At 53.0% G+C, this 25,279-nt stretch overlaps 2 long non-coding RNA genes across 3 annotated transcripts in view; both read right to left on the minus strand.

The window, feature by feature from the left end:
• Positions 1–9,654: 9,654 nt before the first annotated feature.
• Positions 9,655–25,279, minus strand: part of LOC115273984 — a 48,049-nt gene continuing 32,424 nt past the window's right edge. The window contains exon 3 of the long non-coding RNA XR_003901031.1: positions 9,655–9,726. This is a non-coding gene — a long non-coding RNA (uncharacterized LOC115273984). The remainder of the gene's footprint in view (positions 9,727–25,279) is intronic.
• Positions 22,302–24,662, minus strand: LOC115273983. Of its 2 annotated transcripts, XR_003901030.1 has the most exons (4): positions 24,613–24,662; positions 23,961–24,054; positions 23,329–23,477; positions 22,302–22,576 (listed from the first exon to the last, which is right to left on the minus strand). It is a non-coding gene; the product is annotated as an uncharacterized LOC115273983 (long non-coding RNA). The 2 variants fall into 2 exon arrangements; XR_003901029.1 differs by lacking the exon at positions 24,613–24,662 and having other exon boundaries at positions 23,961–24,153.

Consider the following 25,279-nt stretch of genomic DNA (forward strand, 5'->3'; position numbering starts at 1 on the left):
AACTTCAGCTCAGGTTATAATCTCACGTTCGTGGGTTCCAGCCCCGCGTCAGGCTCTGTGCTTAAAGCTCAGAGCCTGGAGCCTGCTTCAGATTCTGTGTCTCCCTCTCTCTCTCTCTGCCCCTTCCCTGCTCACATACTGTCTCTTTCAAAAATAAACAAAAAACATTAAAAGATAAATAAAAATAGAAATGCCATGGGGCGCCTGGGTGGCTCAGTCAGTTAAGCTTCCACCTTCGGCTCAGGTCATGATCTTGCCATCTGTGGGTTCGAGCCCCACATCGGGCTCTGTGCTGACAGCTCGGAACCTGGAGCCTGCTTCCAATTGTGTGTGTCTCTCTCTCTGCCCTTCCCCTGCCCACTCTCTCAAAATAAAATAAAGACATTAAAAAAAAAAAAAAAAAGAACTGCCATAGGATCCAGCTAGCTCACGTCTGAGTATATTTCTTCAGGAAATAAAATAATTATATCAAAGAGATAGCTGCACTCCCGTGTTTACTGCAGCATCATTCACAACAGTTGAGACTGGAAACAACTTCAGTGTCCAACAACAAGTGAATCAATAGAGAAAATGTATTATGTATACATACACAGTGGAATATTTTTTTAAGTTTACTTATTTATTTTGAGAGAGAGTGGGATAGGGGAGAGGGAGAGAGAAAGAATCCCAAGCAGGCTCTGCGCTGTCAGCACAGAGCCGGATGTGGGGCTCAAACCCATGAGCCATGAGGTCATGACCTGAGCTGAGCTGAAGTCAGATGCTTAACCGACTGAGCCACCCAAGAGCCCCTACACAATGGAACATTATTCAGCCTTTAAAAAAAAGCAAATCTTGCCTTGTGTCGCAACATGGGTGGGTCTTGAGGGCATTATGCTAAGTGAAATAAGTCAGACTGAGAAAGACAAAAACTGTCTGATCTCCCTTACATGTGAAGTCTAAAAAAACTGAACCCCCAGAACCTGAGAGTAGACTGGCCGTTGCTGGGGCTGGGGGCAGGCAGGGGGGACAAGGAGCTGTTGGTCCCAGGGTCCAGGCTTAACGGTTATAAAATGGATGCGTTCTCACGGAGCACCTGGGTGGCTCCGACAGTTAAGCGTCTGACCGGCTCAGGTCATGATCTCAGGGTCCGTGGGTTTGAGCCCCGTGATGGGCTCTGTGCTGACAGCTCAGAGCCTGCAGCCTGCTTTGGATTCTGCGTCTCCCTCTCTCTCTGCCCCTCCCCTTCTCACACTCTGTCTCTCTGTCTCTCAAAAAAGAAATAAATGTTAAAAAAATAAATAAAATGGATACATTCTGGGGATGCAATGTACAGCAGGGTGACTATAATTAGGAATCCTCTGCTGCGTACTTGAAAGTCACCAAAGAGTAGATCGTAAATGTTCCCAACACACACGCACACACATGGTAACTCCCCGAGGTGAGGCATGTGTTAGGCACAAGCGGGCTTCCCAGGATTCAAGGGGAGCCCTGGCCGAGAGCCAGCACGGAAGCCCGGACCCCAGTCCTCGATTCCGCCAACGCCCTGAATCATCGCGGAAGCAGAGGCTTCCCCAGAGCCTCCAGTGAGGACACAGCCTTGCGGGCACCTTGACTGTAGCCCGGTGAGACCCGCGTCCAACTTCTAGCCTCCGGAATGCAGGTAATAAACGGGCATCACCGTAAGCTGCTGTTCGAGGTAATTAGTTGCAGCAGCAACAGGAAACTGGGACAGTGGTCCTCCCAGTCCGGCTCTAACGGCCCCTTAAGCCTTCTGGTGCCTTCATGCGCGTGGTGAGGGCCACACGGCAGCCCCCGGGGGCCCCTAGGAAATGGGCCGCAGGAAGTCAGGGCACAGATCTCGGCTCAGAGTCTGGGGTTCCTTCTAAGGAGCTGTCGGCGTGAATACTGAAGAACCATGCTTCAGAGTGACCCTGGGGAAGGTGGCCCCGGAAACTCGGAAACCTAATATCATACCAGGACCGCGTGGGGAGAGACCCGCCAAGTCCTCTGAACGAGAATTGATAGTTACCACCCTAATGCACTTCCGGGGGCTGGTCAGCCCTCAGATGCCCATAAAGGGAGCACCCACCCTGTCCGTTCCCACTGATGTCCATCCCAGTGACCCTGGCTCTAAAGTGCCTCCCACCAACACTTTCTGGTTGGTCAGATGCCAGGGCACAGGGACATTCTTGAGTCACCTGCTGAGGGCCTCCAAGGGCCCTGAGGCTTTACTGATTTAATTCTCACAGCAGCCCTGTGAAATGTGTCCTATTATTATCAGTGCTACTTCGCAAATGAAGAAACTGGAGCACAGAGAGGTTAAGTGTCTCTGCTGAGGTCACACAGCCAGCGAGCGGCAGAACCAGGACTTGGACTCGGGCCACCTAGCCTTTGTAGTCCATGACCCTTTTCTGCGTCAGAGACACGAGTCTCAAGACAGGCAAGTCGGTCAAGAAAACTCTGCCTTCAGATGGGGAAACTGAGTCATGGGGAGACAAAAATGCCCTCCCTGGCTCATTGTCTTCAGGGTTTGAAATAGAAATATTTCAGAAAACTCCAATCCTTTTCCACAACCTCTTCTCCATCACCCTCAACACCACACACACACACACACACACACACACACACACACACACACAAGGAGAAGACTGGAAAGACATCTACCAACACATTAGCCTAGTTCGTTTTGGAGAAAAGGATTTCCACTGATTTTTTTTTTCCTCTTGACACTTTGCTGTACTCTGAGGTTTTTTTCTCGGGGCATGTGTTATTTCAAAATTCAACAAAAATAGGGGCACCTGGGTGGCTCAGTCAACTCAGGCCATGATCTCATGGTCGTGAGTTCGAGCCCTGCTCCCAGCTCTGTGCTGACAACTCAGAGCTGGGATTCTGTTTCGGATTCTGTGTCTCCCTCTCTCTCTGCCCCTCCACTGCACACACACACACACACACACACACACACTCTCTCTCAGAAATAAACAAACATTAAAAAATGTTTTTAACTCAACAAAAATAAAAGTCAAAGGAAGGCAGGGTCCTATAAATAGATCCTATTGCTTAAATCACACTTATTTTCTTCATATGAGCCTCTATAGTCACACACACACACACACACACACACACACACACAGATTTACAGATTTTATGGAATATTTGGCTTTGTTTCCTAAGGGTTATGGGACTTTTTTTTCAGGTGTTCTTTTTACTGAACAAAATGTCTTGCAGACAGTGCCATGTCCCCGTTTATAGGGTGACCTCATTTCTTCTAACCAGCACCACACACACCGCGGCCGGGCACGCCCGGATTTACTGAACCGCTGCTGGTGCACGTCTGTGCTGCTTCTGATTTGAAGTCACTGAAAACAACACGGTGATGAAAGTCCTCATACCCGCCTCTCTACACACCTGTGCGAGGCTCTGAAGTCCCGGGAACATGGGTTCTAATCTGACTCCCCTACTGCTTTGCTGTGTGGCCTCAGGCAATTTCCTCTGTGTCTCTGAGCTTCTATCTCCTTACTATAAAATAGGAAAACGAAAGAAGCTTATCCCGTAAAAGATCTGCTAGAATAAGGACAAGGAAAACCCATCACTTGCTCAGTGCATGCCAAGTCCTCTTCCAAGGGCTTCTTGTGAGTTAACTAACTTAATGCCCACAACGTGACCTGAGGTCATGCTTAGACAGATGCCTTGGATGTTCTCTAGAAGCTTGCAGCTTCTTTAATATATATTTTTTTTTACTTTTTAAAACTGATTGCATTAGGCTTACCATATACATCCTCACTTGTCAGGATCAACTTCAGATTTATACTAACGTTAAGGACAATGAGATACAGAAATGTTACTGTTGGGAGCCATTTCTGAACTCACTAAGTTGAGAACACTCCTTGTGAGGTTGAGGGGGGCTTTGCACAGACTCCAACCATCAGATGGTGACTGATGTCTACCCCTTACTCAATTATTTTTTGAGCACTGATCCCCCAAGGCACCTTGCTGATTGGTATTGGGAGTGACTTGTCCCCTCATTCTAAAATATGCTGATTGCACCTAGTGAAGGAACTTATGATAGGAATTTCTTTTTTGTGTTAGCAAATATTACATTTCCTGAGAAACCTGTTTTTCTTCCCCTCAAGAAAGCAGGCTATTGGCCCCTAACGTTTGCCTTTACTATGCTAAAAACATTGTCTTGTATTTGAATGCTGAAATTCCTTCCTTCCCCATATGATAAGCATCTAAATCACCTACATCAATCACTATTGATAAATATTATGCATGAGTCTTCTACCAATCTATGTTCTGGGAAATTTTTACATACCAAAGAAATTTGTCATCAGAAATCATTTGTAAGGCAAATGCCCCTTCAATGCTCTGCCCATACATTTTAACAATAAATAAAGCTGAGTCTCAGTGCAGAGATGCCTGCATGGTGATTAGAAGGAATCTTGGGGCTCTCTCATCCCGCCCCCTTTTGCCGATACTGTCCATCCTTCAGGGAGCCCTGGACCTGCTGGAGCTGGACTCTGGCATGTCGTTCCTATGTAGCTGCATTCCTTCCCCCTTTTTGTTATTTTTGTTTTTTGGTTTTTTATTTATTTTTGAGACAGAGAGAGACAGAGCATAAGTGGGGAAGGGGCAGAGAGAAAGGGAGATAGCTGTCAGCACAGAACCCGATATGGGGCTCGAACCCATGAACTGTGAGATCATGTCCTGAGCCGAAGTCGGACGCTTAACCGATTGAGCCCGCAAGTGCCCCCACCTTCCTCCTTTTTGTACACTTCTCGTTATGTACATTACGTCTCATGCATCACCAAGCGCACAGCATCCCTCTAGGAGTGCTCCCTGGCAAGCAGGAAGGAGAGGGAAAAGCAGAGAGAATCATTGGTTAGATCACCTGCTTCTCCCCAAATCTGTCCCAGCCCAAGGGCTGACAGCGGCCCTCCCTAGAGGAGCTCACTGTCCCCTAGTCGCCATGGGCACGGCCCACACTGGCTCTCAAAGACCTGGCCTGCTGGCGCTCGAGATGCCCGCCATTAGGGCCTCAACCTGGGGTTACACATTGCCCTGTTCCGAAGGCTCCTCTTTATCATTGCAAACTCTGTTCGCACCACCCCCTTTTCTCGGAGGGGGAAACAAGAAAGTTCCTTCACCTTGTTGGCTGATTTGTAATATTAATAAGTAACATTTACGGAGAGCATTTACGTGGATGCTTGCATCGCAGCCCTAATGATACGGGTAATTGTCTCTTGGACGAAATGAATGAGGCTCCGAGAGGTTAAGTAACTGAACCAGATCCCACAGCCGGTCAGTGCTCGAGCTGGAGTTTGAACCCGGTGATCTGGCTCCAGAGCCAGCAGGTGTGATGGCTCTACTGTCCCACTCCCAGAAGGTGGTCCCGAGAAGATCCGCTTTCTCCTGGAAGTTGTAAAGGTTTAACGTCTCTAAAGGGAAATCACCCTGTTTGCACCATTGCCGATTTCCACGGTGGAAATACTCTAACTGTTGCTGATTTCAAGCTACTCGAATTTCAAGCTATAAATATGGTGTTGCTGAATGCAGAGTTGGAGAAAGAGGCACATAATTAGCTCCCGCAGGTTGGTGCTCGCTGCCAAACTGGGCAGACTGAATGCCAGAGTCAGAGATGAACAGAAAGTGGGTAAAGGGAGAATGGAGGGTTTTTAAAGAGAGCTTTCCCACGGGGTGCCTGGGTGGCTCAGTCAGTTATGTATTCGACTTCGGCTCAGGTCATGATCTCGCAGTTCGTGGGCTTGAGCCCCGCGTTGGGCTCTGCTGACAGCTCAGAGACTGGAGCCTGCTTCGGGTTCTGTGTCTCTCCCTCTCTCTGCCCCTCCCCCGGCATGTGCACTCTCTCTCTCTCTCTCTCTCTCTCTCTCAAAAATAAGTAAATAAATATTTAAAAATTTACAAAAATAATAAAGAGCTTTCCTGCTGACAGTTCAAGTTCACTGGGGCCCTGGGCAATCTGAAGTGCGGTTATTCCTGTCTGACAGATGAAGACATGGGGGCCCAGGGAGCCAAGTGCATTTGTTCAGCCGTAACTAAGCTCATGCCCTGCTTGGGTCCTGGCTGGAAAGGACCATCTGATGCACAGATGACACAGACCGGTTCCAGTCTGCCTGAGGGAGCGCGTGGGCTGATGATGGACACATAGACCTGCACACGTGGCTCCCATAGGGCTTCCATTCAAGTGGGTAGCAAGTTACGAGTGTGGTTTCTGGTCCTAGACTCCTCGGCTTCAAGTCCAGGCTCGGCCGTTCATTGGCTATGTGACCTTGGGCTGCTTACCCTCTGAGTATCTCAGTGTCCTCTTCTGTAACAGGCACACCTACCTCAAAACTTCCAGAAGGATGATATGAATGAATGCAGGCAAGGGCCTCAGGACCTTATTTATTATGATGCACAATAAGTGGTCAGTAAACGTTGGCTGTTCTTATTATGTAACTTCATAAATGCAACTGTGTGTGGCCAGAGAGAGAGAAAGGGGACCAATGTATGGAGTGTGGGTGGCTCTGCCTGGACAGAAGCCCAGCAGTAAGAAAGATGCAGGGCGTGGGCAGAATCCCGCATATATGAGTGAGAGCTGAATCCCAAATTAGAGTTTGCAAACCCGTATAATTGTTACCACACACTGCCCCTCTTTATGTCCAATGCACTTATTACTGCAAAGGAATATGTTCAGAAATCTGTACTTTATGAGCGATTTAAAGGATTTTTGGAGTTCTATAAAGCTGTCTATTTTTATAATTTTCTCCTCACATTAGAACCTAACCCTCATGTTAAATACCTTCCCTGCAGGAACAGTATTTCAAAAATGATAATAAATAAGTGGTGAGGATTTTCCCAAGGCTGCTCTGCTGGTGGCTGGGGAAACTGGACTGAGACCCCAGACTGGGGATTCCCAGTCTAGTGCTCTTTTTTTAATCTGGGTCCTGGAGGACAGCCTGGCATCCTCCCTACGACTCTGATCTCAGCTCCTGGCTCCTCTCTGAGTAGAGGGGAGGGGTGAGTCCAGAACTTGAATTTGAACTCACCTTAGGAGGGTGTTTGGAGGGCAGGGAGAAGGGACATGGATATGAACCCCCAGCTTCATAGCTCGTTCTGGGTGACCTCCCTTGAGAGGCTGAGTTTCTACAGGGAAAGGCTGACACCTACCTATGTATGTATGTATGTATGTATGTATGTATGTATGTATGTATGGTCATGTTCCCTTCCTTTCATGCAGGTAGTGGGCTCTGGGTGCAATGTAGCTTTGAGCCAGCAGGTGGCGCTGCATCCTAAGAAGCAGGAAAAAGAGGGCAAGAAAGCGGTGGGCTTGAAAAAGGTGGATCCGTTGGGGTCCGGCAGGGGGCAGGCCCTTCAAAGTAGATGTAGGGGTCCAGGCCACAGGAGTCCGTGCCCCATGCCTACATAGGCAGAGGCTCCCATGCCTGCACAACCAAAGGTCAACCTTGAACCGGATGGAGGCCTTCCCACGTGGCATTTCCTTGAATCCTCACAACTGTGGTATGGATAGTGCCAATAAGATCCCGTTTTTATAAGTGAGGAAAAGGAGCCCAGAATGACCAAGTGACCTGCGCTAAGTCACACAGCCTGTCCATGGCAGCGCTAGGATTTGATCTATACCAATAATAATATCAAGAGCCAACACTTAGGTCATTCCTACGGGTGCTAATACTGTCCTAAACCCTTCCACACACATTAAACTCCTTAAATCCTCATAATAGCCCTAGGAGGTATGTGTTAGTATTTTTAGTCTCAGGTCATAGAGGAGGAAATAAAGGCACTAACGGGTTAGGCAAATCGCCCAAGGCCACACAGCCAGAGAACAGGAGCTGAGCTCTACACCACACACACGCCCACCCCACCCCTGCACGGGCACACCCCCTGCCCGCACTCATGCATAGCCGGGGGCTCCAAGCTGTGCACAGTGGACAGGACCGCAGCCAGGCCTTGACACCGCCCTCTCTGCCCGGCCACCTCAGGACCCACTCCTCTGTGTGGGGGAGAGCAGACCTCCCCTCGGAAGGACCCTGCTCAACACCCCTTTGCCCCTAAAGCTTCCTGTAGACCTTCCCCCCAGAGGCCATGGGGCACCTCTCCAAGGCCATCCGGCCTCTGCAGTGAGGGGCCACAGGGAAGCAGGGAGACCAGGGAGGAGACTTGGCAACGACCCACTGAATACAGATGGTGACCATGGACCCGGGTGGCGGCTTTGGAGGTGGAAGTATTCGGATTCTGTGCTGAAGGGGGAGGCAACAGAATTTGAGGAATCTGATGCGTGCGCGTGAGATTATGACATATATTACATACATTCCGTGATCCGGTGCTGTGTGACACACGAACTCAAACCTTAATGACGTGCTTTGCAAATAAACACCCTGTAGGCAGAGGCAGATCCGCCAGCGGGGCTCTCTAAGTCCAAGTCCAGGTATCCCACTGTCTCTTCCTTCTTCAGTCCCCGCCAGCCCTGGCCTACAGACTGTGGATGCTGAGGGGAGCAAAACCCAAAGGTTCTTGCCCCTAGAGCTCACCCCGCGGGGACCCAGACACTTTCACCTCAGGGGACATCAGCAGGCCACCCCGGGCCCCCCTACCCCCAGCCCTCTGGTCTGGCGAGTTAGCGCCTTACAGGGTGTCCTAAAAGTCTGACAGAGTTCCGAACACTTTTTTTTTATTATTACTGTTCAACTTTATTTATTGTGAGAGAGACAGAGCACGCACAAGAGCAGGGGAGGGGCAGAGAGAGGAAGAGAAACAGAACCCCAAGCAGGGTCCACACTGCCACCTGAGAGCCCCATGCAGGGCTCAAACCCAAGAACGGCGAGATCATGACCGGAGCCAAAACCAAGTCGAATGCTTAACCGATGAAGCCCCCTGGGAGCCCCGAGGGTTCCGAGGACTTTAAAAAATAAGGAGACAACTTCAAAATCTAGATCTACAGCTACGTTTGAAAAACTGAAAGCTCTGACCCCTCGGGCTTGCTTTCCCTCCTGGCGGATGTCGCCGGAACAGGGCACGAAGCCCCACGTGCCTTCGGTGTTGGCTGTGGACAGTTCAGGGGAAGGGGCTGCTTTCCCTAAGATCTCCTCTCCTCCAGGGGAGACTGGGCATCCCAAGAGCAGTCCCTGGAAAACCACCGATCCCCAGACCTCTACCTCACTGTCGCCTGCGGACTCTGACCCTCAGGACGGGCACGGGTTTGCCAGCTCCCCAGGGCCCCCCGCCCAGCCCGCCTGGCCCACCCAGCCTCGCAGTCCTGCAGCTCCCCTGCAGTGATAACAAAAGAACGGGCTGACATTTCCAAGGCGGGGACATCCTCCTAACATACTCCCTTAATCCTCACAATAACGCTGTGCCTACGCACCCACACCACCCAAACATTCTTTTACCCTGACGATCCCCAGCTGCTGAGGGGGAACACAAAATGGCGTGGTGTCTTTGGAAAAGCTCATTGGTTTCTTGTAGAATCATAAATATACTCGGGCAATGGCCCAGGAATTCCACCGCTAGATCTCTACCTTAGAAACACGACCACCTCTGTCCACACAACGACCTGCGTGCCCATGGTCGCTGCAGCACTAGTCAGAGTCACCTGATACTGGAAATGACTCAAGTGCCTTTCAACTGCGGGGTGACGAAGAAGCCGTTGGGCGACCACACGTGGAATACGACTTAGCAATGGAAAGGAGCAGACTTCTGATCGACGCGACACGGCTGAATCCCACGGGCGTTCTGCGGAGTGAAGGAAGCTAGACTCAAAAGGCTGCATCTACTGTGGAATCCCACTTACCTGGCCTTCTTGCAAAGGCAAAATGGTACCGCCGGACACAGGCAAGGTGGCCAAGTGCATTTGTTTTTCAGAACTACTCTCACAAAGGTCCACAGCCTGGCAGCTTAAAACAACAGGCGTGGACTCTCTTAACAGTTCCCAGGCCAAAAGTCTGCAACGACACTGTCTGTGGGGCTGCGCTCCCTCGGGCTCCACGGGCGGAACGGATCCTGCAGCCATGCCTCAGCTTGTGGCCACACCCCTCAGCGTCTGCCTCTGTGCTCGTCAGCCTGCCCCTCCGCAATTTTGTCTCTCTTTTTTTAAGTAAGCCAGTGTGGGGCTCGAACTCACGACCCCGAGATCAAGAGCCACATGCTCTACCGTCTGAGCCAGAGACACCCCTGCCTCTCCTTTATAAGGACACTTGGGATGGCATTGAGGGTCCGCCTTCGTAATCCAGTCATCTCTTCCCTCAAGACCCTTCATTTAATTACATCTGCAAAGATCCTTTTTCCAAATAACATAACACTTACAAGACGCAGGGATTAGAAGGCCATGTCTTAGGAGGAGAGGGGCATTATTCAACCGGGGATCAGGGGAAAGGGTACTGACCCCAAAGGACCAGGAGGGAACTTTCTGGGGCGAGGGCCGCATACCTGAGACAGACTCCCGCCGCCAGCCCCAGCTGTGAGTGGCAGAACGGGGGAACGAATGATTTAGGCGGGTGCCCAGGCTGCTCTTGATGTAATCCACATACTCTTTATTGTTTGGGGAGGAGGAAATGAGGCGGGGGTGGGGGCTCTGGGTTCCACTGCTAATAATTAAGCAAAAAAGTTTGAAAATGACAGGAATTAACGAGCTCCCCCCGACGGTGACATTTCACCATTGTGCAATTCTTTCAGATGGTGCTTTCCAGAATTCCATGAGGCTGAGGACACTGCCCACTTTGGAACCCAGAGGCCGGTTGTCTGGGATGCTCTGGGCGGGGAGGGGATGGATGGATGAAAATAACAGCAGGGGGGAGGGTTCTGACCCCTCTCCCCACAGAGTCCTCGTCCAGTCCCCAGGGACAAGGCCCTTGTCCCCTCCATTCACTCACCCCCAGCTGATGCCACACACCCCCACCAGAAACCTCCCCCCTCGCCTCATTGTGTGAAGGGCTCAGATGGAGGGGCAGCCCATTAACCCCTTCCTGGCCTCACTGCTTCACTCTGCAGCTGTCACACCATGGCCTCGGAGAGCAGGGAAGAGGACCCGACAGTTCATCACAATTACAGAGCAGAGTGTCAGCTGTGTAGCCGGCCTCCTCCATCGGCTGCCAGCCGGCCCAGGCCGAGGGGTGACCCGCCTCAGCCACGCAGCAGGTTCTGAGACCTACAGACCGTCCCTTCCTGGTCCACTCCCGGGCAGACACCAACGAGGTGTCCACCATCACTGAGCCCTGCATCCGGTAGCTTTCAACCCTGCCAAGCCTCTCACCTGCCCCCAGCACCTCTGCCTGCTGCTTACATGGTGGGGTCCTCATTTTGTGGGTCTGCGCTGAAACATCACCTCCTCCAGGAGGCCTTCCCTGACCCCTGGAGCGAAGGTGGCCCTGCTCCCAATCACTCTCCATCACCCCCTATTTCCATGTTTCGTTTTATTTTTCCGAAGTGCTTGTCACTACCCACAGTTGTCTTGGGTGTCTACTGGTTTGGTGTGGCTATACTCCCAGGGCTGCAGTAACAAATTACCATGGACTGGGTGGCTTCAGCCAACAGAAATGTATTCTCTCGCAGTTCTGAGGCTGGAAGTCCAACACCAAGGTGTCGGCAGGGCCGGCTCTCTCTACAGGCTCCAGGGGCGGACGCTTCCCAGCTCCTCGCAGGGGTTGCCCCTGTCTCTCCAGTCTCAGCCTCCATTGCCACACGGGGTCCTCCCTGCCTGTCTGCGTCCAGATTTCCCTCCTTTTCAAAAATTTGTTTAAATGTTTATTTATTTTGAGGGAGATACAGAGTGTAAGCAGGGGAGGGGCAGAGAGAGAGGGAGACACAGAATCTGAAGCAGGCTCCAGGCTCTGAGCTGTCAGCACAGAGGCTGATGCAGGGCTTGAACCCATGAACCATAAGATTATAACCTGAGCTGAAGTCAGACATTCAACCAACTGAGCCACCCAGGTGCCCCTCCCTCTTCTTATAAGGACACCAGCCTGTGTGCGGATCAGGGACCACCCTTACCCAGCACAATCTTATATGCGATTACATCTCCAAAGACCCTGTTACCAAAGGTCACATTCACAGGAACCTGGACACATCACACAACCCCACAATGGCGTATTTTTATTCTCCACGTCCTAAACGAGCAGGGCCCTGTTGGTCCATTCATGGGACATATTCTCTGGGCAGCAAACACTTAATTTTAAAACAACATATTTCATCAAGGCCTTTGCCCCAAGCCAGAGCTGGGCCCGCCGAGAGAGGCCACTGTCAGACTCTCTGGGCAGGAGAAGCCCTCTGTCTGGGAGACAACAGACTTGGAAAGCAAGTTTGTCCCTAACGATGGCTCCCATCTGTTTCTGGGGAGCCTGGGGTCCAGCTCACGGTCAGCACCAATAAACACGGCAGTCTGGACGGATGAGGAAGAATGCCACAGGACTGTGGGGGCCCGGGAGCCAGCTCAGACCGCGGTGAGCGTGGCCAGCAGCTGAGCCTCCTGGGGAAGGAGCAGCCGAGGGACCAACGTGGGCACAAAGGACTGAGAGAGCCTGGCGCAGGGCTGTCGACCAAGGCTGCCTGGAGAGGGCCACGTGAGGTAGGGATGGTGCAGCCTGAACTTTGCCCTGATGGCAAGGGGGAGCCACTGAGGGATTTGGAGCTGGGGCTTGTCGATGCCAAATCTGCACAGATAAACTGGTCTCTTCCTTTTCAGTTTCTTCTTATGCAGTACATTCAGCTATGTCCGTAACAGTCATCCTGAACAACTGTTCCTACCGGCCTGTCCCAGGGTCTATGCAGATACAAGCAAATTTCTCTCCATTTCCAACATAAAGGATAGCATATTTTGCTCACTGTTCTGCACCTTGCTTTTTAAAAATATTGAGTATGGGGCACCTGGGTGGCTCAGTCGGTTAAGCATCCGACTTCAGCTCAGGTCATGATCGCGCAGTCCGTGGGTTTGAGCCCTGCACTGGGCTCTCTGCGGACAGCTCAGAGCCTGGAGCCTGCTTCAGATTCTGTGTCTCCCTCTCCCTCTGCCCCCTGCCCTCTCACACTCCATCTCTCTCAAAAATAAATAAATATACTAGAAGCTTGTAAACGTTGAGGTATAATTTACCCACAGAGAAATGCATCTGTGTAACCAACACCCAGTTGCGATACAAAACACTTGCAGCTCCCCAAGTCTGTTCACGCCTTCCCAATCCAATCCCCTCTGTTCCCAGAGGAAGGCACAGGGCCGGTTTCAGGCACCATGGACTGATTTATTTCACCTGTTCTAGAATTTGATACAAATAGCATCACTATAGCAAGTTATTTTTTGTGTCCGGCCCGTCTTTGCTCCGAACGCTTTGAGATTCTTCTGCACCATTGGACGCGTGTGTCCCTCTTACACTGCAGCGCAGGGAACGGCTGACCCACTCACGAGTGGGCGGACACTGAGCTGTCTCCAGCTGTTGTCTAGCACAAACAGCTCTTAGGAACATGCGCATCGAAGTCCTTCTGGGGACAAGTATTTGTATTTTGGGTGGGGGTCAAATACCTAGGGGTGAAATTGCTGGGTCACGAGTACGTGTGTAAGAAACCGCCAGACTAGTTTTCAAAGTGAGATACCTGAAAGGCGATCTCATATCAGGACGTAGAGACCTTGCTTGCTTGTGTTCATGGCTGCAGAGTGTTCCGCTGTACAGAGGTGCCGACGTTTGTTTAAAAAGTCCCCTGTTGAAGCTGCCTCCAGTTTTTTGCCATCATCAACAGTGCTGTAGTGAATAACCTTGTAGATACGTCACATGGGGGACACGTCGCATGGCGGACACGTCTGTAGGACACACTCCTAGGCGTGGACGTCTTGAGTGTGACAGACACTGGTGGTTGTCCTGCAGTACCTACACTCCATTTCTTCCCGTGAAAACTTTTATCTGGACGCCTGATGCCTGGAACACCATATTTCTCAGCCTCTCTTGTAGAGCTTAGTGTGGCCATGTAATCAAGTTCTGACCAATAGAATGTAAGTAAAAGGATCATCTGTGACTTCAAGAAAGGGTCTGTAGAAGGACTCCCTTCTTGACCCCTTCTTCCTTTCTGATGACTGGAAGGCTCCCCATCAGGGGTGCAGATGTGATGGCTAGTGTTTGAGCAGCCATCTTGGGCCATGAAGTGGCAGCCACATTCTGAGGATGGTGGAATAAGAAGTCTGGTTCCCCAACTATGAAGTACCATCCCCAGGCCAGCCCTGGACTGCCTACCTTCAGACTTGATTTACGTGAAAGAGAAACGCCTCTCCTTTTTTCAAAGACTGTTATTCCAGGGATTTCTGTTACAGCCACTGGGTTATAAATCCTGTGCCTTAGTAACGCTGAAAAGTAGTAAGTTTTGCTTTTAAAGAAGTCATGTTGGGGGTTAGAGCACAGGCAGACTGAAGAGCAAATTGAAGGGAGTCAGGGAGACAACAGGACAGTGATGGAGGGGCAATAAGGTCTGAATCCATACGGAAGGGTCCAGATCGGGGTGGGGCAGCCAAAGTCTCCCCAAACACAAAGGAGAGAATGATAAACAGGAAATAATCTGACAGGAGTTCCCACCCCACCCCACCCACGCACCACCCACTTATCCACCTCTTTGCCCACCTCTCCCCTTGCAAGGTGAGTTCCAGGACCCTACCCCAGCAAGCTGCTCTTTCCAGAACGCACACTACTTGTTCTTACTGCAACCGCTCTGCACCTGCTGAACACTTTTCCGGCAGGGCCCTGTCTCCTGTGCCCCTCCACCCCCTCACCGGGCAAATTTCCACTTGTCAGTCATGCCTTATCGGAAACTGGGCCTCCTCCAGCGAGCCCTCCAGAATTCCCTCCTGTCCCGAAGGCCCTCCTCCGGGGGACCCCCTCCCGCGATCCTGCCCTTACACCCGCATTTGCCAGGCTGCGTTATAATTGTCTGTTTATAAGTCCGCCGGTGGCGCTGGGCTGAGAGCCTTGCGCTGGTGAAAACGGCAACCGAGGGGGGCCCAGCCCAGGACGGAGCATTTTTTTAAAATGGGCCCTGTTCTCAGCCCTATGCTAATTCACTCAGTGCTCCGCAGAGCAACACCGTGAACGGGCGAGGGAGTGAACGAATGAATGAGGGAGCGAACGAATGAATGAGGTGCCCACCAGGGGGCGATGGCGCTTTGCCACCGAGCCGCAGGCTGCGGCCGCCGAGGCTGGGAACAGCCGCTTCCCCATTGCCCCCGCCCATTCGGGTCTCGCCACCCCAGCCCAGCCCACCCCAACCTCACGAGGGAATCGCCAGGGCCCCGCCCGCCCCCTTCCCGCCTCAGATAATTAACTCGAGCCAATAAAACGCTGATTGCGGCGCCTTTGTACGCGCCGCCTTGGCATTGTCATGGAAAACGGGGTCCCCTCCCCATCCGGGCTGCCCGCCCCTCCCCGGGCCCCGCAGCTGGCCCGGAGTCGGCCGGAGCCACCTGGACGGGACCGGGGGACCCCGAGCCGTCGGGCAACCCGTCCATCTGCTCCCCACCCCCACCGTCAGCTGCAGACCCAGCCCGGCCTCGGCCAGAGCGTCCTTCGGGGCCGCACCCCTTCCTCCCGCTCCGTCCCGCGGGACCCCGCCAGGGGCAGAGGGAGCCGCCACCCAGGATCCCCGCCTGCAAGCCTGGGCTCTGTCCCCAGGGATGTCGCGGCCCTTCTGGACGTTCTCCGTCAGGAATTATAAGGATGATGAGAAGCCAGAGAGTAGGAGGCGAATGGGTGGGGAAGCCCACCCCCCATACCTAGTCCCTGGGACAAGCTCCCAGAAATCTTCTCTCATACACAGTATGCGTAAGATCCAAACACATTTTAAAGATGGTACAGGGAAAGAGTTGCACAGGAAAACAAGTGTGGGGGTAACCAATTTAAACAATGCAGGGGGTTGATTGTTCCCCCTTCATCCTCACACCCCCACCTTGTGACCGAGTGGGGGGGGTATTTTTCCAGATGGCTTTCACACTTATAAATGTATCTACGCTATAAGGCACATACACACATGACGAACCTACAGGGAATCGCCACTATGTATCCCCCAGGGCGCTTTATTTCACTTGACAAGTCACCTGCTACAGATCTCTCCAAGGACAGAAGCCCCCTCTGCTGGCCCCCACCCCACTTCAGCCTGGAAGGGGATCCGCTCTCTGGCCCGGGTGTGTCCCTGACTATCCCTTGTGGGCCAAAGCTCTGCCCTGGGTCCCTCCCTGTGTGAAGGGGGCAGTGGGGACTGTGTACTCCTTCTGAACAACCTGTGAGGCCTGTGAGCGGCCCTTCAGCAGAGAGAAGGGAAATCATAATACCAGGACTAGTCACAGCAGTAGTAACCACGGTGAAAAAAAAATATCCAACACATAGAAATAAGACAAAAGGAAGTTGATGTGCCCTTTCAATGTCATTCTGAGACACCGTCTGATCAGCCCAACTGGGTCACCTGATTCTCTAGGAGCTGTACCTTTGTTTGACTCTGCGGTTTATTACTGGTCAGACTTTTGAGTCGGTGAAGTTATACTTTAACTGGCGAGGGATGCACAGTTGCAGATGATTTTCGTCCCGTAGGAAAATAATGCTAACGTTTGTGGTTTTGTCATCCTGTAAGACATTAACCAGTTTTGTACCTGACTTTGCCATCCTGCCCTCTGTTGAACCAGCTTGACCCTCCAGCTGGCCGGTTCCCTCATTAATGAGTTAAATAAACACATGCTCACTATATTTGCATAAGATCCACATTTTCAACTTCCTGAAAGTAATACTTTGACTCAGTTAACCCTTCTGGAATGCTCACTGAGCCAGACACCATCCTCATGCCTTCACGTGGGAGGAGGGGCCGAAAAGGGCAGATCTAGGTGTGAATTCCCCTTGCGCCACTCACCTGCTGTGAGATTTCCACCAAGCCTTTATTAAGCACCAACTGTATATCACGTCCATTCCCACTGTTCCCTCGTATTCAACTCACATTGCATAGTAACGCTGCAAGAAGTGACTTGCTTACACTCTTCCAGTTTTGTGCAGGTCCCTTTCCTTGTGAATACTCAGGGTTCTCAACTGTAAGATGGGGTTGGTAACAGCTGTCTCCCAGGACTGTGAAGATGCCGTGTGACAATGTTTGAGAAGCCAGCTCCGACGAGGAGTGCGTCCCGTTACTTGTGGTTCAGCTATAGGATGCTCAGGGAGGGGGAGCCATGCACCCAAAGTCACAAGGTCCCAAAGCCTGGGCGGGCACTCCTGCTGCTCTAGTCACTTAATATCTCAGAGCCTCCGTTTCCACATCTGTGAAATGGGAACAAGAAAGCCAGGAGGAGCTGTTGCCAGGCGTTGTGGCAGCTGCAAACTGTTCGCTTTGTGGTTGCGTCACACTCTCAAATGTGCTCATGTCATGTCAGCATCCTCTGCTGAGATACCCTTTTTATTTTAATATAGTTTATTTTTGAGACAGAGAGAGACAGAGCACAAGTAGGGAAGGGTCAGAGAGAGAGAGAGACACAGAATCTGAAGCCGGCCTCAGGCTGTGAGCTAGCTGTCAGCACAGAGCCCAACGCAGGGCTCAAACCCACGAACTGTGAGATCATGACCTGAGCCGAAGCCGGAAACCCAACTGACTGAGCCACCCAGGCTCCCTGAGATGCCTTTCTGGTTCTTGTTATTAGAAGTGGCACCTGAGGGGAGAGGTATTTTTCTGTCTTCCACTCCCAGTAAGGCCAGCCTCTGGGCCCTGAGCTCTAGGACATCCTTGGCTGCTTCTTTATGTGTCCGGTGTTTTCCTTCCTGAGATGGACCCCACCCAGATTTAGGGTCAAATATGGGAGATCCCAGACCTCAGGCTTGGATCCTATTTGCTTTCTGGGGCTACTGTAACAAAGTGCCACGGACTGGCTTAAGACAACAGAAATTTATTATCGCACAGTTCCAGAAGCTGGAAGTCCGAAATCAAGGCATCACTAGGGCCCCCCTGTGTGGGGGGGGTGAGAGGTGCCCACAGTCTTTGGTACTCCTCAGCCTGGAGGCCCATCACTCCCATCTCTGCCCCTGTCACCATATGGCATCCTCCCTGTCTACCTGTGCCCGGGTCCAGATTGTCCCTTCTTCCAAGGACACAAGTCATCGGATTTGGGCCCGCACTTAGCCAGGGTACATCTGCAAAGACCCTATTTCTAAATAAGGTCACAGTCTGAGTTTTCTGGCGGACATGAATGGGGGAAGCACGTCATTCAATCCAGTACAGACAGAGAGCATCTAACTTCCTGAGCTCCAGCAGGGGCTCAACCCTCCTCACGTTTTCTGGATTACAAAACTCCCAGAGTCCCCGTGAGGCCCTCTGCATGAGCAATATCAGGTGCCTAGCCCAAGGAGCTCGGACTTGCATTTCCTCTGATTAGACAAATAAAGCACAAGCAGGCTGGGCGGAGGGGGAGGGGGGCACTGGCGAGTGCCCGCTGCCCCTGTCTCTCTGCTAAAAACCACGTGCAAAGGTGCCAGGCTCTGAGATGTGGGCAGACCAACCTCTTCTCTCTGGCCTATACTTTACCCATCTGTCCAATGGACATGAAGAATGCAATTGCACCTACATGAATTTCGTGAACAAGCAAAATTTATGGGGATAAAAACATCAGAACAGTGTACAGCTGAAACTAATGTAACGCATGTCAATTATACCTCAATGTAAAAAAATCAGAATAGTGTTGGGACGCCTGGGCGGCTTAGTCAGTTGAGTGTCAGACTTCAGCTCATGATCTCATGGTTTGTGAGTTCAAGCCCCGCATGGGGCTCTGTGCTGACAGCTTGGAGCCTAGAGTATACTTCAGATTCTGTGTCTCTCTCTCTTTGCGCCTTCCCCCACTCAAGTTCTGTCTGTCTGTCTCTCTCTCTCAAAAATAAATAAGAACAGTAAAACAAAAAATCAGAACAGTGGTTACCTGGGGGGTGGGCAGGAGGAGTGTGCCCTTGGCTGGGAATGTTTCTGGATAGTCATTATACAGGTGTGCACTTGCATAAAAATTCACTGAATTGCACCTGTTAGGCACGGTGCTCCGGGTACTTTATTGTATTCTAGATCTTAATTAAAAGGCAGGTAGGAAGGAGGAAAGAGAAGCCAAGCGAAGGTGAAAGATGAGCACGGTGATCCCTGACAGGCCTGTTTTCCAGAACGAAGTGAAGAGGTCTTTCTGCAGATGCTGGGCAGAAGGGCTCCAAGATCTGGCCTCAACAGCAGAAACAGCAAAGGGAGGGGTGGTAGTGGGTGAGTCCCTTTCTCGGCCCCCCACTCCAGTCCTCCACCTTGGAAGACAGAAAAGTGGGACTCTAGAGTCCCATGTATTGGCTGTGTGACTTCAGGCACCGCCTTTGCCTTCTCTGGGCCTCGGGCTTCTCACAGCTTCTCACCCAGCAAATAAAGACGATGCTCTCAAAGAACGGTGAAGACTAAGACACTGGGTGAACTGCCTGAATGGGCGGGCGCCTGCTGCTCTTCCTAGCCTAGCCCTGCAGGAGAAGAGGGACCCCCACCCCCAGCATCTGAGCCCCGGCCCCACGGGCCCAACAGCTGAGAGGTACCGGCCGTTTGCTGGGTTCACGGCCGTGGGCCAGGTTCATCTTGTTTCCTCCTCAGCAAAATGCCTTCCTCCTGCAGTTGTTGCCCTTTCACTCCCTCATCCAACCTCGAGCCGTTTCCTCCACTTTCCTGTGACTCGGTTTGCCCATCTCTAAAATGGAGAATGACACCAGTCCTTGCCATGTCTCAGGAAGGGCTGGCTATCCATGCCCACCCACGGACCACTCCTGCCGTGTGATGGGCACCATGCCGGGCACCGGGGGTCCCTGTGGAGCTGGGAACACCCTTCATGCACCGTCATACAGGCGGATGACAAGGGCACCCCGGAGCACCCCGCCTCCCGAAGCCGCTGCCTCCCAGGCTGAGCATGTCAGCTGTACCCAGGCCAGATGCAGGCTTCTGCCAAATGCGCCAAGAGAGGCTGTCACTCGGTGGCACAAAGGCAGCTCCTCGTGGGCGGGGCCGAGGGAAGAGCTCCAACCACCGGGCTCAGCAACTGCCCCCGGGGCAGCCTGGCCCCGAGCCTGGGCCCCTCTCCCCTCCAGGCATGAAAGGACAGGGCAGCAGGGAGGGCAGGGGCAGGAGCCCCAGATGCCTGGCAGAGGAGGGGTAAGCGCAGGGCACAGGGTCTGGAGAGAGAGGGAGGGAGCGCAGACAGGAGAAAAGGAGGGAGGGAAGAACATTAAGAACCCACCTGGCACCCAAGGGGCTGGGCCCTGGTCTAAGTTACTCCTAGGAGAAACCTTCAAGACAGATACTCTTTGTATCCCATTTTACAGCTCAGGAAACCAAAGCACAGAGAGGTTATGTAACTTGCCCAAGGACACACAGCCAGCAGGTGGCAGAGCTGAGATTCGAGCCCAGAGCAGCCAGAATCTTAATCATCATGAAGATGAAAAGGAGGGAAAAGGAGGGAAAGGTGGGGGGAAGGAGAAAGACGAGACCCCACAAAGTCGAGAGAAGGAGAAAAGGGGAGAAGAGGGAGAGGAAGGAAGAGAAAATGAAGGAAAGAAAAGATGAAAGAAGAGACGCAGTGGAGAGAATGAAGGAGGAGGGAGAAGTAAGCATGGGTGGGGGGAACAAGACTGCCTTCTGCCCCTCCATCCCCTCCCATCCCTTCTCCCCTGCACCCTCCCCCACCTGCATAAGCTACTTCCTGAGTCACACACCAGGCTAGGGACAGCCCTGACTGCCACACCAGGACCCGTGGGTCCTCTGGAAACTGGGGTTTCCCTGTGTGGGGCCGCTGAGCCAGTCACTGCCCAGAGCCATGAGGGGAACAGGAGGTGGGTTGGGGCAGGCGGGAGGCGCAGAACTGGAGGGTTTCTGGCAAGGCATCCCTGAGTGTGGCCTCTGAGGGCTTATTTCTGCCTCACAGCCACCATGCAAGGGGACTGGCTCCAGTTCAAAGCTGAAGCGGCCCGGGTAAGAACCTCGCGGTCAGTCCCCAGTTCACAGGACTGAGAAGCTTCAGGGCCAGGGCCCCAACCCCGCAGTCTGGCCCTGAGGCTGGGTTCTCGGACTCGGTACCCTCTAGCTTCTGTCCTCCACGATAAGGGTGCCCCGATCGGCATGCACCCAACCAGACGGCTCTCACACACTCCCTCTCTTTTTTTAATGTTTGTTTTGAGAGAGAGAGAGAGAGAGAGAGAGCAAGCCAGCTGAGGAGGGGCAGAGAGAGAGGAAGAGAGAAATCCCAGCAGGCTCTGAGCCATCAGCGCAGAGCCCAACACAGGGCTTGAACCCATGAACCGTGAGATCATAACCTGAACCTAAACCAAGAATCTGACACTTAACTGACTGAACCACCCAGGCGCCCCACCCTGCCCCACCATGTTCATTAACCGTGCCTCCAGGCAGGGCAGCCCAAGGCCTGCCAGCCTCCTGCAGGGGCAGCCTGCGGAGGGCACAGAGGAGCGGGAGAGAGAGCCCAGGCCCAGCGCTCAGCCTCCACCAAGCTCGCTGCATGGCTCGCATTATCTGCAGAAGCCCCCAGCAGCTCAGGGCCTGAGGCACTGTTGACTCCCCGCTGGGGCTCCATGTTCCTGGGGGCCAGCTGGGGACTTCAGAGTTTGGAGAACTCAGGTCCTCTTTGAGATGGCCTGGGATCCCTCTGAAATTATGCCCCAATTTAATGCTGTGAGTGTCTGGACGTTTCTGGAGGAGAGACTTTGGTATTTATCAGACTCTCAAAAGAGGGTAGGTCTCCCAAAAGATCACTCAGAGACATTCAGCTCCAACAGCTGAACGGTGACTTAACGCATCTAGAAAATCACAGAACGGAAGGGCTGAATCTTGGGGGCCCAAGTGGGCAGGGGCCCAATGTGTTGTAGCCTGTTTATCTCCATTGCCTGGCACACAGTAGGTGTTCAGTAAATATTCATGAATGAATGGATGAACAATTTACAGAAAGCCAACCAACAGAAGGAACCAACAAAGGATCTACATAGAGGAGCCCTCTTGATTTGATGCTGCAGAACCAATCACCCCAAAACTAAGTGACTCATTATTTCTCTGGGTCAGGAATTTGGGACAAGTGTGGCCGACGGGTTTTGGGGCTGCACTCATCTGAAGGTTTGACTGGGGCGTCCTGCAGAATCTGCTTCCAAAGTGGCTCGTTCATTTTTTTACAATTTTTTTTAACGTTTATTTTTGAGAGAGAGGGAGACAGAGCGTGAGCAGGTAGGGGCACAGAGGGAGGGAGACACAGAATTCAAAGCAGGCTCCAGGCTCCAAGCCATCAGCACAGAGCCCAAGGTGGGGCTTGAACCCACGAACCGTGAGATCATGACCGGAGCTGAAGTCAGACGCCCAACTGACTGAGCCACCCAGGCGTCCTGAGGGGCTCGTTCATAAGAGCCGCAAGCTGGTGACAGCTGGAGGTAGGACTTCAGGTCCTTTCCATGAGGGCCTTCCATGGGCTGCCTGAGTGACTTCATGGCAAGGCAGCTGGCTTCCCTGGAGGGATCAAACCCAAGACCAAGACAGAAGCTGCGAGAGATTTCATGACGTAGCCTTGGAAGTCACACTCTGCTCCTTCCACAAAACCCTGCAGGTTACACAGGTCAACTTGATTAGTATTCAAGGGCTTCAAAGTCAGAAGAGATCATGGGGGCCATAATGGGGGTTAGAAGCCACAGAAGAGTCAGAGAAGCGAGAGGGAACTCTGGGGAATTTGGAGCCCTGGAGGTGACAGCTCTCCCTCAGAGAGTGGCCCTGCCCTGCACAGAGCCCGGGTCATGTTTCAGGTTCAGCATTTGACCACACTGGCCAGGCCAGTCTTCCACTTTCCACCTCATTCCTGGTCACACCTTCCCCTGTTATCTCAGAATTCCAGACTTGCTGATTCTGATCCATTCCCTAAAAGCAGTATGAATTCGCCCACCTGCAAGCCTTGCTTCTGCTCTTTCCTCTGCCTTGAATGCCCTTCTCGCTTCCTCTCCTCTCAGGCTACCTCCGCCAGGAAGCCTCCCGGAATGCACCCCTACATGCGTCAGTCACCTTGCTCAATCCCCAGGGCAGCCCCTAAGTCTACATAGACTCCCTGTTACCATGCCTGCCTTCCCGCTGCACCAAAAGTGCCCTGGGCTGGAGGGCTGACCCACAGGTGCCCATCGCTGTGCTCTGAATGCATGAATGATGTGTGGGTACACTCCACACACAGCAGGGACCTGTTTTTGGGCTCAGGGAAGCGCTGAGGCATGGCTAGGCCTGTGTTCCCACTGGCAGATTGTCAGGGGGGCTCCTTCCAGCCCCAGATTCTGCTATTACGTCCTCTTGGAAACATTCAACAGATGGTACCTTGAAATTAGAAGAGATGGGTCAGAGCAGGGTTCAAATCCCAGAGCTTCCACTTCCTTCATTTGCAGGGCCAGGGAAGTCACTGATCTCTCCATACCTGAGACTCCCCAGCTGTAAACAAGGCTCCTGATCTCCCCCTTCCAGGGTAGCTGCAAGGGAGGAACACTATGGCGTGAGAGGGGTTCAGACCCTGGTGCGGCTCTGGGGCAGATAGATCACTTAACCTTTCAGCGCCTCGCTTTTCCCATCTAGTAAATGGGGGCAGCTCTATTTGAGTTAGCAGGTTGGGTCTGAAACTGCATTCACCCGGGAAAATGCTCTGCCTGGAGCCTGACACCATGCAGATGCCTGTGGCAGCCACAGAAGGGGCGCTCAGTGCTCAGGGGCAAGAGCAGCCGGGCGCCAACCCTTAAGACCCCCCTCAGCTTTTGAGTCGATGCCATGCCAGCGTCCGAGCCACTGGGGGGACCAGGGCCTGGCCATTGCTGCCCAACATCAGACTCCTCTACAGGGAGAAGCCCTCTCTGGACACCGCCCCACCCTCCGCTGGGTTCATGTTGCCAGCCCTGCTCGGTGGCCGAAGCTCTCCCCCTCTGTCTTCCATGAGCGCCGTGACCCAACAAACCTCTTACCATGCCAGCACCATCTCAGTGGCTGCACCTCGGGGCACCCACACTGGCCGGGCACTCCACGTCGGGGGGTTCTCCATGTGGGTCCCAGCATCTCCTGGAAGGTGGCAACATGCGCCTTTGAGAACTTGGAGGACAGCCGTCATGGAGGAGGGCTATTGTGAAGACATCACAGTCACGGTGTGGCTGGGGTGGAGGTGTGTGTGTTGGGGGAAGGGGAGGACGCTTTATCACGGCCTCACTCCCCAGGTTCCTCCCTTTATTATCCCCAAAATCCAGAGGAGTAGGACCAATGGCCCCCATCTCCGCACACCATTCAGGGGAAGGGTCTCGTCCCCGTCCCCAGCTGGAGACTTCACAGGCCCTGGGTTTGTGAAGCTGCCTACAGCCCTGCCTTCTTCCCTCCTGCTCTCCACCCCTCCCTCTCCCTTCCCTCCCCAGGGGCACCCCAGCCCTGCCTGGCTGCCTCGCCTTTGTCTGCCAATCTGTCTCCATCCCAACATGAACCCTGGGCCTCCGCCAGCCAGTCGGCGCCCCATCTCAGGACCTGGAGGGAGGCCCCTGTGCCCCCAACTTGCGCTCACTCACTCCGGAGAAAGGTCCGGACATGGTTCCTGCCCTTGGCCTCCCCGCCCTAGCCCAAGCCAGCAATCACCGGTCTTGGTTTGGAGCCACACTCTGCCATCTAAGCTGCTTACAGCCTCATCATGTGGCCAGAGAGGAGACGGGAGACAGACAGGTGGCAGAGGCCTGCCTGCCCCGAGGTCACATGGCAAGAAGCGGGAGCAGCCAGGATATGGACCTTGCTCTCTCTCTTCACCTCGGGCGCCCCACACCCAGGCCCCAGCAGGTGGTAGGTGACATGCGTCATGAGCGGCAGGGATACTGTGGGTCCCAAGGCCTTTGTGGACTCACAAAAGCAGCCACAGCCCATTCCTGTGGCACGGGCGTACCCTGTTCTCTCTCTAGTGGTCATGATCCTTTTCCTTCTCGCTGATGCCACAGCCCATCAGATAAGGCTCGGGGACCAGTTGGACACTTCACAGAGATATCTGTGCTTTTCTAAACTGGTGGTAGGGTGACATGCTAGCACCTCCCTTTATGGGCACCCAGCGTCTTCCCTGTCCGGCTGTGCCTCAGGGAATGCTGGGATGCGGGGGCCAGAATAACAGTGGCACGAAGGACAAGGCATCCTTACTGAGCCCTCACCATGTGGCAGGCCTGGCCGGCATGGGCTGTGCAGACACTGTCCGATGGAATCCTCACCAGGATCCCACGGCAGAGATTCACTTTTCCAGGGATGTGGTCCCGAGCCTCAGAGA

This window comes from Suricata suricatta, chromosome 12 (assembly GCF_006229205.1).
Source record: "Suricata suricatta isolate VVHF042 chromosome 12, meerkat_22Aug2017_6uvM2_HiC, whole genome shotgun sequence".
In the NCBI taxonomy this organism is placed as follows: Eukaryota; Metazoa; Chordata; class Mammalia; order Carnivora; family Herpestidae; genus Suricata; species Suricata suricatta.